The sequence below is a fragment of the Vombatus ursinus genome, unplaced genomic scaffold, assembly GCF_900497805.2.
Source record: "Vombatus ursinus unplaced genomic scaffold, bare-nosed wombat genome assembly UNPS02014811.1, whole genome shotgun sequence".
Classification (NCBI taxonomy): Eukaryota; Metazoa; Chordata; class Mammalia; order Diprotodontia; family Vombatidae; genus Vombatus; species Vombatus ursinus.
Window position 1 is genome coordinate 5,777,220 of NW_020954589.1, and position 17,219 is coordinate 5,794,438.

General features: G+C 36.6%; 1 protein-coding gene across 2 annotated transcripts in view; it reads right to left on the reverse strand.

Annotated features, from left to right (window-relative positions):
- Window positions 1-683, reverse strand: part of TRIM26 (tripartite motif containing 26) — a 36,479-nt gene extending 35,796 nt beyond the window's left edge. For both annotated transcript variants that reach the window (XM_027876240.1, XM_027876239.1), the window contains exon 1: window positions 631-683. The gene's annotated coding sequence lies outside the window, so the exon portion shown is untranslated. The remainder of the gene's footprint in view (window positions 1-630) is intronic.
- Between the last annotated feature and the right edge of the window lie 16,536 nt (window positions 684-17,219).

The following is a 17,219-nucleotide window of genomic DNA, read 5'->3' on the forward strand; positions in this document are numbered from 1 at the left end:
GCACAAGCTCAGCCAATCCGAGCCATGAAAACAGCATTTGTAAGCATCCCTAGGGATTCTGTTTCCTGTTTGCTTCAATAGCCATTCATACACAATAGAGGTTGGGTACCACTCCTGCTTCTTTTCTAGCAGATAAGATCTCCTTGTTACTGTTAGCTACCGCTTAAACAGAGGTTTCTCTACCACTCTTACCACTTCCTGTGAATCTTGTACTATGTTTCCAACTGGGTCTGTCTCTCTCTGGTTTGTTCCTCTCTATCTCTTCCTGAATAACTCGCCATATCACAATTGGCCTCAGACATAGAAAGACCAAAATACAAGCTCCTACTCTGGCACATCCCTGGCTTCATGAGCAGAGCCAAGTCAGTGTCTCTGATGACTCTCTAAGACTGCAAAGTACTCTCTCCTGGCAGGAGGAATTTCCTTATCTGAGAATTCCCTCTATAATTAAAATCATGGGTCTAGTTTTATTTTTTTTTTCATCTGTTGTCTCTCACTTATGGCCTCTGGCATCCTTTTCCCATGAAGTTTCTCTTGCAGTTCGTACCTTGGTCTTCTTAGAACCTGACCTCTCCTCTCGTTGGCTCTGGGCTCAAAGTATCTAGGTTCAAATTTTGCCTCTGGCCTTACCTTTGTGACCTTGGGCAAGTCACTTACTCTTCCATGAGCCTCGTTTTCCCCATCTTTAAAAAAAACAAACAAACATTTATAAGACACTTACTACGTTCCAGGAACTGTGCTAAAGCACTTTACAATTATTATCTCATTGGATCCTCACAACAACTCTGAAAGGTGGGTGCTATTTCTTTTAATTTTTAAATTTATTTTAAATTTAAATACAAAATAAGAAAAGAAAAAAACATTACCATGTACATAGCAGAACATAAGAGAGATTCAATATAAAGCTATAAATTTCCATTTCAAGAAAATCTATGTAATGAATACTACATATTATTTTCAAAGCTGTCCATCTTTTCTTTGATCTCTTGTAAGTTTGTATGTTTTCTTTTGTCCTCTGCTGTGTACTTTTTACTTAATTTTTTTTTCCTTCCTCTACCCCTACCCCAATAAGGCTACAATTAAGCACAGATACACACACACACACACACAGAGACATACACACATATACATAGATGTCCAGAAACACACACATATACACTCAAACACATATACGTATGACTGTATTATGCTTATTTCCACTTGTTATGTGTTTCTCTGAAGGTTGATAGCAACTTCCTTCACAAGTCCAAGTCTTTCCATATTTTTCTAAATCCACCAGCTCATCATTTCCTATGCCACAACAATATTCTGACCCAATCACATTCTATCTGGGAGATTGTCTATAAGAGGTTTTTTTCCCCAAAATTTTCTACATTCCATCTATTATTGGCTACAAAGGTTTTATTTATGCAGGAAATTTTTAATTTAAAATAATCAAAATTATCCATTTTACAATTTAACACTAAGGTCCAATACTACTGAATCTAGTTCCTTCACATCTTTTTCCCCTGGTTTCCTTGAAATTTCTGACCCTCTGCTCTTCCAAATGAATCCTGTTATTATTTTTCCTAACTCAGTAAGATAACTTTTAGTAATTTAATTGGGACGGCATTACATAAATAGATGAATTAGTTAAAAGCATCAGGATCTTGGGGCAGCTAGGTGGCGCAGTGGATAGAGCATCAACCTGGGAGGCAGTAGGATCTGAGTTCAAATCCAGGTCTCAGACTAGACATTTGACATTTACTAGCTGTGTGACCCTGAGCAAGTCACTTACCCCAATTGCTGTGAAAAGTAAAACAAAAAAAAGTGTCAGGGTTTTAAAAATTATATTAGCTATACCTACCTAGGCACAATAAATATTACTTCAATTATTTAGATCTAACTTTGTATAAAAAGTGTTTTGTGTTTATATTTGTATAGTTCCTATATCTATTTTGGAAGGAATAGTCTCATTTTTTTAATACTGTCTAGTTATTTTATATGGTCTAAAACTATTGACTAATATGGCTAAGACATGGTGTAGTTTCTCTATTTTTCTCTTTTGATTAAATCTGATTTTAGCTTTAGCTTTGTCTGAGATCATGATTATTATCCCTGCTTTTTTACATAATAAATTCTACTCCTGACCTTTATTTTATGTTTGTGTGTATCTCGCATTTTTATAGCATTTCCTGAAAACAACATATTGTTGAATTCAAATTTTTAATCTATCAGTTTCCATTTTATAGGTAAATTCATCCCTTTCACATTCTAAACTATAATTACTTGTATATTTTCCTCCTTATTTTTCTTCACTATTCTTCTCCCCCTATTCCTATTCCTCCTCACTCCTCTACTTCTACCTGATACCTAACCCTCCTATTCCTTAATCTACCCCCTCCAAGAATCCCTCCTTTATCCTCTCCTTACCCTCTTATTTCTTTCTGAATTTAGATTTTTTTATGCCCTGCTAAATGTATATGTTGTTCCCTCTTTCTCATATTTCCTTATCCTATTCCCTGTCTCTTCCTTATCTTCTCCCCCCTTCCTATCCCTTCCCTCTTATTTCTTTCTGAATTTAGAAGACTTTTATACTCTTCTAGATATATATGTATTGTTACCTCTTTAACCCATTCCTGATGAGAGTAGGGTTCCAGAACCACCTGCCCGTCTCCCCCATCTAATTCTTCTGTATCAGTTCTTAGTAGGTGCTATTATTAACCCCAATTTACACATGAGTAATGGGAGGCCACAGAGGTTAAGTGACACTCACACAGTTAGTGAGCTGAATTTGAACTCAGATCTTTCTGACCCCAGACCTGGTGCTCTATCCACTGTACCACCTAGCTGCCTCATCTGTAAAAAGAGTTATTTACATGATGTCTTCCTCATTAGAATGTAAGTTCCTTGAGAACAAGAATTGTTTTTGCCTTTCCTTGTATCTACATCATGTAGCACAGTGCTGCAAAGTAAACTCTTAATAAATCCTTGACTGACCAATGGCTTCTGAGGTCCCTTCCAGCTCTAAATCTATGATCGGTTGCTCCTAGGAACCTATGAGAGAATACATTATATCCCTTACTAGTAATGGAAGGCTGGGTGGTGCACTGACAGAGAAGGAAGGACGAGTGTCATAAACACTTTGATGGCAAGAAAAAGGATTTGTTTTCTTCCTGGAGATAAGGTAAAATTTGAAGTTCCTAAACACCAATCAATCTATCAAGTGCCTACTATGTGTTAAGCACAGTGATAGGTACTGGTGATAAAGAGACAAAAATGAAACTAAGGATTACAAAAGGCAGGCAGGGGTGAGGAAGGAATGCATTCCATGCATCGGAGACAGCTTGTGTAAATGCACAAAAATGGGAATTGGAATATTGTATAAGAGGAACAGAAAGAAAGCCAGTTTGGTTGGACCATAGTGTTTGTGAAGGGGAAAGAAGGAAGGAAGGAAGAAAGGAAGCAAGGAAGGAAGGAAGGAATGGAGGGAAGGAGGAAAGAAGCTAGAAAAAAAGGAAAGAAGGAAAGGAGGGAGAAAGGAAAGAAATAATCATTTATTAGGCACCTACTATGTGCCAGGCACTGTTCTAAGTGCTAGGGATACAAATACAAACAAAAACAAAGATAGTCCCTGCTGTCATGGAATTTATATTCTAATGGGGGAAGACAATACACACAAAAGAGATAAGGTAAGGAAGGTTTTGAAGTCTCAGAAGTCAGGAGCAGATTCAGGAGGGGATTGAAAGCTGGCCAATCTGGGCCCCTTGATAAAATGAAGGCCCCAAGAGGAACCTACCAGTGGGCAAAGGAGGCCATCCTGGTAGAGGGATTTTCCAAGTTGAGAAGACTTCATATAGGGTTGCATGGTCCAGGGCAGGAAGGCTCCAGGTGCTGAGGGAAGTTGCAGGATGAGAGATAAACAGAGGTCTAGTTTTAAAGTCTGAAAAGTCAAGAGCATAACTGGAAGGGAAATAAAGGCTAGCCAGCCTGGACTCCTCCACCAAGGGAGTCCCCAAGAAGAATTCACCAATGGGAGAAGGGCACAAGCCTGACAAAAAGATATCCCAGAATGGGAAATCTGCATGGATGGTTGGATGTTCAAGAGCAAGGAAGCCCCGATCACTAAATGAAGATGCAGGATAAGACAGCAACATAGAAAGGTAGGTGGGAGTCATGTCATGACAGGCTTTAAATAAAAACTGGTATACCCTCTTTGTAAAAAGTTTGAGAAGTTGGTGGGGTGTTTTGTTTTTACATTATAATTATTTACAGATTAGCCATTCTGTGAAAGGTCTCAAGTAACAAAGTAAAACAATTAAGTAAAACTAACAATACAGTGCCCTCTGAAATTGCATGCACATTCCACATTTCCTCAACTCTTCTATTAAAAAAAGAAATGAACAGAAATCCATTTTCTTTTCCTACTACCCCACTAGAAAAAAAAAGAGAGAATGGAAAAATTCCTTTTAACAAATATGTATAATCAAGAAAAACAAATTTTGTTTTTGGCTGTATACACAAATATATATCTCATTCTGCTTCTCAAATCAATCACTTATCTTTCAGGAGGTGGACAGTATGTTTTATCTTTAGTCCTTTGGAATTATAGGTCATTGTACTGATAGTTATAACTGATTTCAAAGTTGTTTGTCTACAGTTTTGTTGTCATTTAAATTGTTTTACTGGTCTTTTCCCTTTAATTCTTTATCAGTTTATAGAAGTCTTCAAAATTATTCATGTTTACAATAATGATGTTATAGCACAAATTATTCTTCAAGTCTGTTTGCTTCACTCTGCACCACTGCATATAAGTTTTTCTACACCACTTTGAGATCATCCATTTCCTCATTTCTCACCCTCAATAGTATTCCATCACATTCATGTACCCCAACTTATTTAGCTACTCCTCAATTGATGGCTATCTTCATAGTTTTCACTTTTTTGCCACCATAAAAAGAGTTGCTATAAATATTTTTGTACATATAGAACCTAGGCCCTACAGTGGTATAACTGGGTCAAAGGGCATGCACTCTTTATTTTTTTTTCCATTTAACAGTATTTTATTTTTTTCAACTATATGTAAAGATAGTTTTCAACATTCACTTTTACACAATTTTGAGTTCCAAATTTTTTTCTCCCTCCTTCCCTTCCCTCCCCTCTCCCCAAGACAGCAAGCTATCTGATAATGCTATACATGTACACTCATATTAAACATTTCCACATTAGTCATGTTGTGAAAGAAGAACTGGAACAAAAGGAAAAAATCAAGAGAAAGAAAAAAAAAAGAGAGAGAAAATACTTCAATCTGCATTCAGACTCCATAGTTCTTTCTCTGGATATGGATAGCATTTTCTATCATGAGTCTTTTGGAATTATCTTAGATCCTTGTATTGCTGAGAAGAGCTAAATCCATCAAAGTCAGTCATCACACAATGTTGCTGTGTACAATGTTCTCCTGATTCTGCTCACTTCATTCAACATCAGTTCATGTTAGTCTTTCCAGGGTTTTCTGAAATCCACCTGCTCATCATTTCTTATAGCCCAACAGTATTCCATTACATTCATATACCACAACTTGGTCAGTCATTCCCCGATTGATGGGCATCCCTTCAATTTCCAATTCTTGGCCACCACAAAAAGAGCTACTATAAATATTTTTGTACATGTGGGTCCTTTTCCCTTTTTTATTATCTCGATAGGATACAGACCTAATAGTGGTATTGTGGGATCAAAAAGTATGCACAGTTTTATAGCCCTTTGAGTATAGCTCCAAATTGGTTTCCAGAATAGCTAGATCAGTCCACTAACAATGGCATGCACTATTTGGTAACTTTTAATATATCATTACAAATTACTTTCCTGAATGGCTTTATCAGTTCAAAAGTATTGGCATCTATATACCTATTTTCCTACAACCTCACCAACAATTATTATTTTCCTTTTTTGTTATCTTTGTCACTCTGATGGATATAAGGTGGAACCTCAAAATTGATTTAATTTGAATACTTCTAATTAGTAAGCTCTAGAGCATTTTCATATGTCTATAAATAGCCTTGTTTTTTTTCTCCTGAGAATTGCCTGTTCATATCCTTAAGCCATTTATCAATTGGGGAATGGTTTGTGTTCTCGTGTATTTGAATCAGATTCCTATATATCTTAGAATACGAGACATTTATTCAAGAAATTGTATGCAAAGATTTTTTTTCTAAGTTAATTATTTCCTTTTTTAAAAACCTTGGCTTTATTGATCTGTTTTTGCAAAAAAAATTTTTAATTTTATATAATTAAAGTTATCCATTTAATCTTCTGTGTTCCTCTCTACACTTGAGTTGACATGACCTTTTCTTCTATCTATAGATCTGATAGATAATTGTAACAGTAAGGTGTTACGGACTGCTCAGCACTTATAATTTATCTCACAGATTCAGATCCGTACCCACAAAGACACGTTAACACTTTTCCTAGCTTATAAATGATTTAATAATGGCAATAATCATAAACATACATGCATATAAATATGATTACATATGATTATACAATCTTAGAAGCAAAAACTATTAACAGAAAGATAGAGAGATAAAGAAGAAGAAATACATCACCAATCCAAGGAAGCACCAACTCCTGAACATCTGGCTGGGGGAGTCCTGTATCATAGCCGTCAGGGTCTCCGTTTGGAAAGTCCCTATGGCACAGCATCCTCTCCGAGGAAGACTCCCAAAGTCACTTTCCCAAGAAAGATCCTTTTTATCATTCTTACACAAAGATGGCAGGGAGCCAGGGAATAGGTGATTAATCCTAAGGACCTAAGAGTTTTGGCCAAAACTCTCTGACCTCAAGAACAATCTTAATTATGTCAAAAATGTCTCAGATCAATACCCAGGAACTGGCCAAGTCCCTGGATGTTTACCTCAAGACTTGTTTTTAAGGAATAGTTCCCCAAGGTGGGTCTGGATTGAAACAAATCCCAGAACAATACATTAGGGAAGTTCCTTGTCCCTTGGCTTGGGCTGTGGGTAGGGAAGATCTTATACATTAACCTTTCAGTAATTTTTTCCATGTTTCTGTAATTTGCTTATGATGTGACCATTTATATTTATTCCATGTACTAATTAGAACTTATCTTGGTATAAGGTGTGAGGTATTCATCTAAATCTAACTTCTTCCATATTGCTGTTCAATTTTCTGAGCTACTTTTGTCAAATGAGTTCTTATACCAGTAGCTGAGGTCTTTGTATTTATCAAGTAATAGATAATTTGTTTTTGTGGGTTTTGTGCTCTCTATTTTTTAACCAATATGAAAATGTTTTGAAAATTATTGCTGAGTTTGAGATCTGGCTTTGGTGGGCCGCTTCACTACCATTTTTCATTATTTCCCATAAGACTCTTGACTTTTTAAGCCTCTATATGAATTTTCTTATTTTTTTTCCAGTTCTGTAAAGTAATTCTCTGGTAGCTCAATTGGTATGGCATTGAATAAGTAAGTTAATTTACATAGTATTGTTTTTATTATATTGATTTGTCCTACACATAAGAAATTAATATTTTTTTCAATTCTTTGGATCTATATTTAGTTATATTTATTTTGTTCTTCTGTATCTTGGTAGGTAGACTCCCAAGTATTTTATACATTATGTAGTTATTTTAAATGGAATTTGTTTTTCTGTCTCTAACCTTCTGAGTTTTATTGGTATTATAGATAAATGCTAATAATTTGCATGGATTTATTTTATATCCTGCAAGTCTGTTGAAGTTATTACTTGTTTTAATGAACTTTTAGTTGACTCTTTAGAATTCTTTAAGTAAACCATCATATGTGAAAAAAGCAATAATTTTGCTTCTTTACCTATCCCTATTCCCTCAATCACTTTTTCTTATCTTATTGCTGTTACATTTGAAAATTAAGGTAAACTGAGAGACAAGTTTCCAAGCATGAACAATTTATTAGTTAATTATGTGATGAATAAAAAGTCTGAGAGTTATAATTTCTAAGTAATTAATATCAATTTATTAATTATGGCTAGGTAATAATAAATGAGATCAGTGGCACTCTTGAAAACCAAAGATGAACTCTGGGGGCTGCTGAATGCTTATATACCCTTGGAAGAGTGTGCATTCCTGACAGGCAGAAATCAACTCTGATTGGTTAACAATTAATGACAGAATGAATATTATAATGAAAGGTGGTCTTATTCTATTCTAATGGGGGTGAAAGAAGGTATAATTAAAAGAAAAACTGTTATCTACCACACCATATCTTTAAAGGCCTACAAGTTGATCTGGTATATTTCCACAAAGCATATTGACCATACTTGCCTATCCTTTTACAATTAAGGAGGGTCTTATCTCCTAACAAATCCTCTTAGGAGCTAGGAAGCCTGCTATCCCTGGTCTACTAACAATGTCCTTTGGATACAGATGAGTCCCATAAATCAATCAAACATTCCTTAATGACAGAGTGGGTAGATACTAGCCCCATGTGGGTGCAAGGCCACTTTTCTTGATGTAACCAATCATGCTGTCCCTACCCCCTGATGCTGTCTACCCTATAATCAATCTCATTATCTTCCTCAACTACCCAACTCTGTACTCCCCAAAACCATATTTAGGCTGGTGAGCTCTATCTCAGGGTCTCTGGTTATTGAGAGAGGCCACTGACCCAATTTATTGGTTACTGCTAGCCTAATAAATTGATCATGCTCAGACCATTTTCTCTCATTTTACCTTGATTTTCAACCATAACAGTATTTAAATTCTCTCTTGTTCTGTTAACATGGCTATTTTATAGTTTTTAAATATTCCTTTAATTCATTTAAGTTGTCAATTCTATTGATATATAATTAGGCAAAATAATTTCTAATAATAGCTGTTTCTTGTTCATTTATGCTGCATTCTCTTTTTTCATTTGATTTTATCATTTTAGTGCCATCCATAAGATTTTCTTGGCAAAGGCACTGGAATGGTTTGTCATTCCTTCTCCAGTGGATCACCTTTTGCTGAGTAAATGCCAGGCTGGATGAATCAAAAGCTGGAATTAAGGTTGCCAGGAGAAATATCAACAATCTCATATATGCAGATGATACTGTTCTGATGGCAGAAAATGAAGAAGAATTAAGTAGCCCCTTGATGAAGGTGAAAGAAAAGAATGGAAAAGCTAGCTTGAAGCTTATCATCAAACAAAAAACAAAAACAAAACAAAACTAAGATCTTGGCAACTCATTCCATCACTTCCTGACATATAGAGGAGAAGAAATTAAAGGGGACAGCTCGGTGGCATAGTAGATACAGCTTTGGCCTCGAAGTCAGGAGGACCTGAGTTCAAATCTAGCCTCAGACGCTTTTGAAATTTACTAGCTGTGTGACCCTGGGCAAGTCACTTAACCCTGATTGCCTCACCAAAAAAAAGAAAGAAAAAGAAATTGAAGCAGTTGTCAGATTTTATATTCTTAAGTTCAAAGATCACTGCAAATGGTGACTGCAACCATGAAATTAAAAGACACTTGCTCCTTAGAAGGACAGCTATGGCAAATCTGGACAGCATACTAAAAAGCAGAGATATCATCTTGCCTACAAAGTCTATACAGTCAAAGCTATGGTTTTTCTAGTAGCAATGGATGGCTGTGAGAATTTGACTATAAGGAAAGCTAAGCACTGCAGAATTGACACTTTCAAATTGTGGTGCTAGAGAAGACTTTTCAGAGTCCCTTGGACAACAAAGACATCAAATCAGTCAATACTTAAAAAAATTAATTCAGGCTATTCACTGGAAGGTCAAATACTAAAGCTGAAGCTTAAATACTCTGGCCACATAATGAGAAGATGGGAATCATTGGAAAAGATCCTGATGTTGGGAAAGATTGAAGGCAAGAGGAAAAGCAGATAGCAGAGGATGAGATAGATGGATAGTATCATGGAAACAATGAACATGAACTTGGATGTACTTCCAGAGATAGTAACGGATAGAAGGGACTGGAGTGCTATGGTCCATGGGATCATGAAGAGTCAGGCATATCTGAATGACTGAACAACAACAATTTTATTTTCCTTTTCCTTCTTTTTAATCAATTTAGCTAATGGTTTATCTATTTGGTTTTTTTTTAATAGCTCAGACTTTTATTTATTATTTAGTGGCTTTTTTTGTTTTTGCTTTAAATATTTGGAACCATTCGATGCATAAATGTTAAGTACCAAAATAAATTCATTGTCTATTACCTTTCATCAAAATGTAGTTTCTCTCTATCTCTTTTAATTAATTTGTGTTATTGTTTTATTTGAAATTATAATGGCTGTCCCTAATTTTTAGTTTTCAGCTGATGCATAATAGTTTTTACTCTGGTCTCTTATTTTAACTCTGTATAAATCTTTATGTTTCAAGTGTGTTTCTTGTAAATAAGATATTGTTGAATTTTACTTTTTTGGGGGGAAGGGGAGTCATTTATTTATCTTTTACATACAGAAAATTAGGAGGAAACAGGAATGAAGTGAAGCAAGTTTTATAGAATCCACTCTGCTAACCTCTTCCATTTTACAGGTGAGTTCACCCCATTCACACTCACAATTATAATAGTTAATTGCTTATTTCCCTCAGTCTTATTTTCCTATACATTTTTTCTTCTCTATATTCTTTATTCCCTGTTTATTTCATGTTGTGACCCTTTCCTTTTAACCTTCTCTTGCCCCTCTCCAAGCTTAGGGTATGTTTTGCTTATGCTTATCCTTCCCAGAATCTATCCCTTTTCTATCTACTTCTCTATCCCTATTGAGTTAAATTTTTTTGCACACCAAATTCTTTGTATGTATGTTCTGCCCTTTTTGACACATTTATATGAAACTGAGTTCAAGTGATGCCTGCTACCTCCACTCCTATGTAGTTCTATTTGCAGACTGATTACGTGTGTTAACAGGTTATCTCCATCTTTCCTACCATTTTCTCCTGTGACCTTCCCCTCCCCTTTTTCTTTTTTTATTACACTATATTCAAAACTATTTATAGATCTTCTGCCTCAATGACTATTTCTATGACCCATTGTGACATTAGGAATTCTAAAAGAACCCTTTTTTAACATTCTACCTCCCCTACATTAGAATGTAAAGAGTTCATCCTTATAAAATCCCTTTTGATTGTTCATTTGTATTTACCTTTTTATTTTTTCCTTGACTCCCAAATTTGTATTCTAAAGTTTTTCAGCTCTGGATTTTTTTTTTATCAGAAATATTTAAAAGTCCTATATTTCATTGAATGTCTACTTTTTTTTTTCCTTGTAGAACTATATTCAACCCTCTTTTGACACTTATCTCTCTTATCCTTATTCCACCACCATTATCTCTGATACTGAGCCCAAGAGGCTAGAACAAGGATTCTTTTTTTTTTTTAATTTTGTTACATAACATGTATGTCTTATTTACAACATTGTCATCTTTGCCCTTCTGATGGGTATGAGATAGAACTTCAAAGATACTTTAATTCGCATTTTTCTAATGGTCAATGATTTAGAGCATTTTTAGGATTGTTGACAGTTTGAATTTCTTTTTTTGAAAACTGCCTGTCCAGAGCAGGTAGATGGCACATCGGCCCTGAAGTCAGGAGGACCTGAGTTCAAATCCGGCCTCAGACCAAACACTTGACACTTACTAGCTATGTGACCCTGGGCAAGTCACTTAACCCCAATTGCCGGGAAAAGAAAAAAGAAAACTGCCTGTTCAAAGTTATCATATATAAATGTGATGAAATATTCTTATGTTGGAAGAAATGATGAAGGGGATATTTTCAAAAAAACCTTGCATGATCTGATGCCAAGTGAAGTGAACAGAACCAGGAAAACAATTTATTCAATGACAGCAATATAGTAAAACAATGTGGCACTTTGAAAGAATTAAGAACTCTTACCAGTATAATGACTAACTAGGATTCCAGAGGACTAATAGTAAAATATGCTACCCACCTCCTGATAGAGAGGTAAAGGACTCAGAATGCAGAACGAGACTTTTTCATTTTGGACATGGACAATGTGAAAATTTGTCATGATCAATCATACATGTTTGTAATGGGGTCTGTTTCTCTTTAGATCCTCAGTTGGAGAAGCTGGGAAGGACAAGAAAGCAAAGATTTGTTGATTAAAAAAAGATATATACATATGTGTGTATACATATAATTTTAAAAAAGAAAACTGCATGCTTATATACTTTGACTATCTATTAGAAAAAATCTTAGTCTTATAAATTTGAATCATTTCTTCATATATCTTGGGTAAGAAACTTTTTTTTCTAGTTACCTATTTCCCTTTTAATTTTTACTGCATAAGACTTGTTTTTTGAAAAACTTAAATTTTTATATAAACAAAATTGTTCATTTTTATATTGTGTGACCCTCTAGATTCCTTGTTTACTTAATTGTATTCTTCCTCTATCCTAGAATTTAAAAGTAATTTCTTTCTTGCTCCTTTATTTTGTTTATAATGTGACTTTTTACATCTAGGTCATGTATTCATTCAGAGAATTTTAATATTTAATCCTGAGGTAATAGGGAACCAGAGGAGTTTGTTGGAAAAGGAAGAGGAAGAGGGTGATATGACAAAACTTGCACTTTAGGAAAATCACATAAGCAGCTGAGTGGAAGATGGATTGTAGTAGGGAGACACTTAAGGCAGGTAGACCAACCAGAAGGCTCTGACATAGCCTAGGCATGAGATAATGAGAGCCTGTACCACGGTCCCATGACTTGCCCTCATAGAACACCATCTTATTCCCTATCTAGGCAGATTCTAAAAGAAATATTTAAAGCATATGAGGTATCCAGCCTTTTTGAGAATATTAAAGAATTAAAGTGGACTTTGAAGACACAAGTAGGTAGAAGATTTGAGGACAGCTCCATTTCTTCTATTAAAGGAATAGAGGGCTACAGGGAGACCCCAAGGAGCTAATTTGCCCAAGAGGCTATGCATCATTTCAGCGCTTGTGATTTTGGGTATGAGGCCTGCAGGGTGGTCTGATATCCCAGTAAAGCGGGGTGCCATGCTGTGGGTGAACTGGGATCTTCACCCTCTGGATATGGAAAGAATGTGAGTCAGAAAGGTAACATTCTTGGTTCCTTCAACTGATGGGGGAGAGGGGTCATGAAGAGTCAAACAGGACTGAAAAACAGAAACGTAACATTCTTGGCTCCTTCAACTGATGGGAGAGAGGGGTCATGAAGAGTCGAACACAACTGAAAAACAGAAAGGTAACATTCTTGGTTCCTTCAACTGATGGGGGAGAGGGGTCATGAAGAGTTGAACACGGCTGAAAAACACCTGACCAACAACAACTGGCTTACCAAGAAGTCAAGATAAAGAAAGGAAAATAGTATAGCCAGTGCAGGCAGGAATGTTGAGATTCAAACAAGATAATGGATATAAATAATTTTGTTCTATATAAATGCCAGTTATTATTATTATTGCTATTAGCCTCAGGTCAGGTGATGACTTCATTACCATAGCCTTCTACTTCACTCCTGCTGAGCTAAAGAAAGGTTTATTGAACAACACAGGGATATGCTGACAAATGTTTAATGACCTGACTCTCAGAGAAAAAAAAGTATGCATACACTGTTAACTTTAATCTGCATTATTAATATTTTATTAAATCTAGAAATTGACAAAATAATAAATCAAGCCCTGATTTGCAATGACTGATGATTTCTGAAGTGTAGATGCTCATACTGAAAATTTAACAAAAGTGACCCAGAGAGAATTGGCACACCCCTGAGTTGTGATGTGGGAAAGAACTGAGGGGTAGAAGTAATGGAGGTCATAGTGAGGAGGAAAAAAAGGGTTAGGGATCATAATGCAGAGGAGAAGATGGAATGATAAAAGATTATGATCAGATGAAGGAATTTTGGAGTTCATGAACATGGATACAGAACACTTATGAGTGATGGCGAGATCAAGCATATGACTGTGTAGCTAGAGTAGAGGAGTAGGTCATAGTAAATCAGTAATTAAGGAACAAGAAAGTTAAGAGTGTTTGAGGGAGTACCAATGTGAATGTTGAAATCTCCTAGTATGAAGGGAAGGGTTAGAGGGAAGGGCAGGTGCAGAGAGGACGCCTGTGAGCCTGGCACCGAACTCACTGAGGAAGAAAAGAGAATGGACAGGGGGTTGGTACATAGTGACTACTTTAATTTTTGGTAAGTCGCAAATCTGGATTAAATAAACCTTAAAAGAAAAGAAGTTACTGAAAGATAGTTATAGAGGGACAGTCTGGAAGAGGCAATGGGGAGCAAGAAGTATTCTAACTGTACCACCCCCACCACCAGGGTATAAGTTCCCCTTCCTTTCAGTCCCTCAACGGTAAAACAATTACTGGTGTCCAGTGATGTAATATCATCAAAAGGTAGCCAGGTCTCAGTGAGAGCCAGGAGATGGAGAGAGTTGGAAAGGAAAAGTTTTATATTGGAAGCAAATTTATTTACTATGGAGCAGGCATTCCAAAGAGCACTGTGGATGGAAGGTAGGTCTGACATAGGACATTTGCAGGGTAGGATGAGAAGGATGGGAGTAATGGAGTGAGCAGTAAGGGATAGGGAAGAGGGTTATATAATGACAACTAGAAGTTCAGAATCATTGGTATGGGGACGGTATAATGGGATGAGAATATGCTAACCATGAAGGAAAGAGTTCAGGTAGAGTAAGTGACTGAAGAGAAGGTCTGCAAAGGGAGGCACATGATTCAACTGTTCAAAGATCTCCCTGGAGGTCTAACTTTGTAGCAGGTGAAGATGTTGAATCTTTTTTTTTTTTTTTTGGCTAGGCAATGGGGTTAAGTGACTTGCCCAGAGTTACACAGCTAGTAAGTGTTATGTGTCTGAGGCCGTGTTTGAACTCAGGTCCTCCTGAATCCAGGGCTGGTGCTCTATCCACTGCGCCACCTAGCTGCCCCAAAGATGTTGAATCTTGAAAAGCCCAAGAGGGCAAGCAAAAGCAGACAAAAGCATGGCCTGGCAGGGGAAGGGCAAGAGAAGATAGGGTCTGGACAGGAGGCAAGAGCTAGTAATTCAGGTGAGACACTGGAGAAGGCTATGGGGTAAAGACAGGGCTCCCTGGAAAATCCCAAAAGGGAAAGGGCCACAATCCAGGGACCTGGGGCTTGCCTGGATTGGTGCTCTTTGGGAAGTCTCTGAAAATCTCTGTTTAAATCCTGTTTCTTCAAGGCCCAATTCAAGTAGCACTTCCTCCATGAATCCTTTCCCATCTCAACTGAAATTTCTTTTTTAAATTTATTTCTTTTTAGTTTTTAACATTCACTTCCATAAGCTTTTGAGTTTTAAATTTTCTCTCCTCCCCTCCCTCCTCCCCAAGATGGTGTGCTATCTATATAGGCTCTACATATACATTCATATTAAACATTTTCACATTAGTCATGTTACAAAGAAGAATTAAAAGCAATGAGAGGAACCACAAGAAAGAAGAAACAAAACAAAACAACAAAAAAAAGAGAGCAAACAGTATTCTTCCATCTGAATTCAGACTCCAATGTTCTGTCTATGGATGTGGACAGCATTTTCCATCATGAGTGTTTTAGATTTGCCTTAGATTTTTGCATTACTGAGAAGAGCCAAGTTAATCATTGCACAATGTGGTTGTTACTGTGTACACTGTTCTCCTGGTTCTGCTTACTTCACTCAGCATCAGTTCATATGAGTCTTTCCGGGCTTTTCTGAAATCTGACTACTCATCATTGCTTATAGCAACAGTATTCCATTACATTCATATACCACAACTTGTTCAGCCATTCCCCAATTGCTGGGCATCCCCTCAATTTCCAATTCTTGACCACTACAAAAAGTCAGCTTAAATTTCTTATGAATATGTGGACACTTCTATCTTGCCTTTATCATATGCTTCTATTATAGTTATTCATGCATGTGTCGTGCCAAATTTTAAATTGCAAACTTTATCACATTCCCTCTGTTATATCTGTTCCAAATCTCCTCTATCCTTAGACCCCTTAAAGCATCTTTCTTCCTCCCCACCCTCCTCCAGCACAGTACCTTACTTCCTTCTTTACTAAGAAAATTTAGGCCATCAATGTGAAGTCCCTTGGGATCTGGTTTCTGACCCCACCACTGAACTGAAACTGTTCTCTTCGACATATTAGATAGGGCATTGGACTTGAAGTCAGGCAGACCTGAGTTCAAATCTTTCCTCAGAAGCTTACTGTCTGTATGGTCCTAGGTAAGTCACCTAACCTTTCTCAGACTTAGCTTCCTCACTTGGAAAATGAACTTAATTATAGCACCTACCTCACAGGATCAGGATTATGAGAATCAAATGAAATCATAAATGTAAGGTACTTTTCAAATCGTAAAGCACTATATAAATATTAGCTATTATTATTAATGTTAAATATGAAGGATTTTTCTGGTTCCTCTTTCTACTTGACCTCTCCGCAACTTTTGACATTGTCAAAACAAACAAACAAACAAACAAAACTTCATAAAAACTCTCTTCTTCTCTCCTCTCTAATAATACATCGCTTTCTGGTTCTCCTATCTAATTGTTCCCTCACGGTCCTTTATGGCTAATCCTCCATATACTACCCCTTAATTCTAGGTATCCCCCTTAAGTTCTATACTGGACCCTCTTCTTTCTCTGCATGCTAAATCTATAGATCTCGGATTTGTTTGTAGAGGTGATAGTTAAACCCATAGTAGCAAATGAGGTCACTAAGAGAGAGAATATATAAAGAGAAGAGGGTCCAAGGTGGAGTCCCTGCAGTACAACCACACACAGGTGATAGGGAAGTGACAATAAGAAAGAAAAGAAGATTGAGAACTGGTAGACAAGTAGGACCTGAAGCTAGGCCATAATAGTGTCATAGGGGCAGCTAGGTGGCGCAGTAGGTAGAGCACCAGCCCTGGATTCAGGAGGACCTGAGTTCAAATCCGGCCTCAGACATAATACTAGCTGTATGACCCTGGGCAAGTCACTTAACCCCATTGTCTACCTAAATAATAATAATAATAATAATAGTGTCATGAAAATCTGGGGAAGAGAATATGTCTTGGAAGACAGGGTGGTGACATGTTTTCAGAGAGGTCAAAAAGGATAAGGACTGAGAGAACACCAAAAGATATTACACTATAGAGAGCACTGGGTGATAAGGTTGGAAGCCAACTTGCAAGGGGCTGAGAAGTGAGCATGAAATGAGAAAATGGGGGCAAGGAGTGTAAACAGCTTTTTCTATGAAATAAAGGAAAAGAT